This window comes from Schistocerca serialis, chromosome 8 (assembly GCF_023864345.2).
Source record: "Schistocerca serialis cubense isolate TAMUIC-IGC-003099 chromosome 8, iqSchSeri2.2, whole genome shotgun sequence".
Taxonomy (NCBI): Eukaryota; Metazoa; Arthropoda; class Insecta; order Orthoptera; family Acrididae; genus Schistocerca; species Schistocerca serialis.
In genome coordinates, this window is record NC_064645.1 from 55060373 (window position 1) to 55064025 (window position 3653).

Below are 3653 nucleotides of genomic sequence, written 5' to 3' on the forward strand. Positions count from 1 at the left end.
TCTTTATCACAAAACCATTCACTTTAAAAAAAATTAAAAAAATTAGTCAATATAGTCAATATAGAGGATACACTTGTGAGTACCGTTCTTTTATGTTTTCACTATTTATCCATTGTGGTACATCTGATCAACCCCCATGGCTTAACCTGAAAGGAAATGCCCACTTATTGCATCAAATGTCTGTATCAGAAACTGATTTTCTTATGTATGCATATTCTTTTTGTAGGCCATTACTAAAAATACACTTCCCCATTGGTGGTGGCATATTATCAATTTCAAGTGTTTTAACACTAGTAGTTTACAGAAGTTCACTACATTTTATTATTTCTCAAATACAGAACACAAAGCTGTCTTCTACCAAAGTGAAAACTGTAACGAATTTCTTTTGAGTCACGCTCAAGCATACAGACTTGCAATATTTGTTACTGTTGCTGGCATACACAGCAAACACGAGTGATTATAATTTTTTAGTTGATAGTGCAGACTGGTGTCTTTACTTTTCCAAGTGAAGTCTCTACATGGTTTCATGTGTCTGTGTATTGCAGACCCATAATATAAACAGCATTTTCATTTGTAAGTTGTTAGTTTTCATCAAAGTCATTGCAACTAAAAGTGACATTTTAGTATCCAATTCTACTTTAAAAAAAGAGTAAGATGGGACAGAGACTGAAGAAGTAGGGCTGTCCCAGTTAATACAGGACATCTGGTCACCTTACCCTAGTGTCCATGCTGTACTGGAAAGACAGTTACAGTTGTTTTCAGTATTGTGATGACGTGGTTCACTTTGAGTGGATATCAGTCTTTTTTTCGTTGTAGAACATTTTGACAATACTGAGTCACAGATAGGCACAACAAAAAGACTGTCCGAAAGTGAGCTTTCGGCCAACAAGGCCTTCATCAGAGACAGAATGCACACACACACACACACACACACCAATGCAACTCAAACAAATGTAACTGCAGTTTCCAGCTGCTGAGGTCACACTGCAAGCAGCTGAGCATGATGGGAGACACAGTCAGGTGATGGGCATAAGAATGAAGCTGGGGTGAAGAGGTGCAGGGATAGAAGGCTGGGGTTGGGGACGATAAAGTGTTGCTCGGTGCAGTCGTAAGGTTAGACGGAGGACTGGGGGAAGGGGGAGGGGGGCAATGATTAGCAGAAAAAGACAGAGGTAAAAAGACTGTGGGTGCATTTGTCAAATAGAGGACTGTGTAGTGCTGGAATGGGAACAGGGAAGGGCTAGGGGGTAGGACAAAGACTAACAAAGGTTGAGGCCAGGAGGGTTACGGGAACGTAGGATACAATGCAGGGAAAGTTCCCACCTGTGCAGTCAGAAAAGCTGGTACTGTTGGGAAGGACCCAGATGGTACAGTCTTGGGCAGCATGCTCAGCAATTGATGGCCCAGCTGTTTCTTGGCCACAGATTCTCGGTGGCCATTCATGCGGAGAGACGGCTTGCTAGTTGTCATGCCTACATAGACTGCAGTACAGTGGTTGCAGCTCACCTTGTAGATCACATGACTGGTTTCACAGGTTGCCCCACCTTTGATGGGAAAGGTGATGCTTGTGACCTAGATGCAAAACCTGTCCCATTCATTCTCCTACCATCACACACTAGCACCTATCCCATCAAACACAGGGCTAACTGAGAAACCAGCCATGTGATCTACAAGCTAAGCTGCAACCACTGTGCTGCATTCTACGTGAGCATGACAACTAGCGAGCTGTCTCTCTTCATGAATGGCCACCAACAAACTGTGGCCAAGAAACAGCTGGACCACTCCATTGCTGAGCATGCCACCCAACACAATGTTCATTTCAAAGACTACTTCACAGCCTGTGACATCTGGATCCTTGCCACTAAGAGCAGCTTTTCTGAATTATGCAGGTGGGAACTTTCCCTGTAATATATCCTACATTCCCATAACCCCCCTGCCTCAAACTTCATTAGTCTTTATCCTATCTTCTAGCCCCTTTCCTGTTCCCATTCCAGCACTATACTGTCCTCTATTCCACAAATGCACCCACAGTCTTTTACCTCTCTCCTTTTCCACTAACGCCACTCCCACCATACACCTAACCTCCAGACTGTACCTCGCTGCCCTATCCATTTCTCCACCTTGTCCCTGTATGCTCCCACCGCCAACAATTTAATGTCCCTCACCTGTCCTGTTATCCATTTCTCTCTCCACCCCAGCATCCTCCTTACCCCCACCACCCGGTTGTGTCTCCCACAATGCGCAGCTGCTGACAGTGTGACCACAGTAGCCAGAGACTGCTGTCAAGTGTGTGTGATTTGCAGTTGTGTGAGCATGTGTGTGTATGTTCTATCTCCAATGAAGTCCTTATAAGCATCTCAGACATAAATCAAATTGTTCTCTTTTGCACCTGGAGCAGTTTTCAGTCAGTGACAGAAACTGGTAGGATCCTGTCAGCACTGTGCCCACATTTCTCTCTAGCTAGTTGCTTGTCTAGTTCACTTTCATCACACTGGTCAATGATATGCATACAGGTAACAGCCAGTTTTCGTAAGCATAACTGATCATGAACTGTGAAAAGCTGACATCTCATAGCAGGCAATGGTTAAAACCAACGGCAGGGTTCAAATATGTGAACACTGTGTACAGTACCATTCTCAAGTCTTCCAGACACTTGAAGGGTATGTTATCAACAAAATACTTGACAGATGAAATACCATTAAACATGTATGATTATCATATTATGCCAAGCTTCTACACTAAGTCTTTAGTTGCACGACACTTCCCCCACATGGTTTCGTGACGCACTTTTCTATTTCACTTGTGTGTTCATGATGACAATTTCTCAGAATGGTTAACTGATTGTCTTCTAAAGCACTCTGACTTGTGATCTCAGGTGCATCACTTCAAGGTTCTAATTCAAAATGGAATCTGAATACATCCAATACAAAGCTTTGTTTACTGCACAGTGAAGGGTTCCTTGTATCACAATTAATCATTCTCATTCCTATACCACTCACAAATGGATTAAAGTGCAGTCAACTATGCACTTCCATATAATCACTGATTTCCTCTGCATTCACTTCATGTTTGGCAGTCTGTCACAAGTGTCATTTCTCTAAACTTACATCTTTAGATTACTCCACTGTCTTCACTTAGAACATTCCCCTTAGCAATACCAATGCATTTTCCACAACACGCATTAGCGAGGTGAAAGGGATAGTCTATGCCCACCATAAAAAAAGAAAGAAACAAAATTTGTTAACAGGGTGTCTACATGGACAAGGAAAAATAATTCCCGGATTTCCCGGTTGAAAATACACTTTTTCCATGTTATGTGACAGTATACTTTTTCTCGGCACTTATCAATCCTTTTATGGTTTATGGTTTTATACACCGGCATAGAATTTCCCGGCACTTTAGAAAATGAAACTCAGGGGAAAAAAACACGTTTTGGAAAGATCTTTGATGTGCAGCAACATACACACTGCATATTTCTGTGTTACGAAGGTATAAATTCAAATTCCACCAAACACCGCATGTTACTTTCCGAAGCATTAAAATCGAGATTGCGATGCGCTTTTGTAAGCCAGTCACAGCTCATGTCACCTGATCTCGCCATCTGATGACAGCATTTGACACGTGATGTAGTCAGCCAATAGCAAGATCACTCT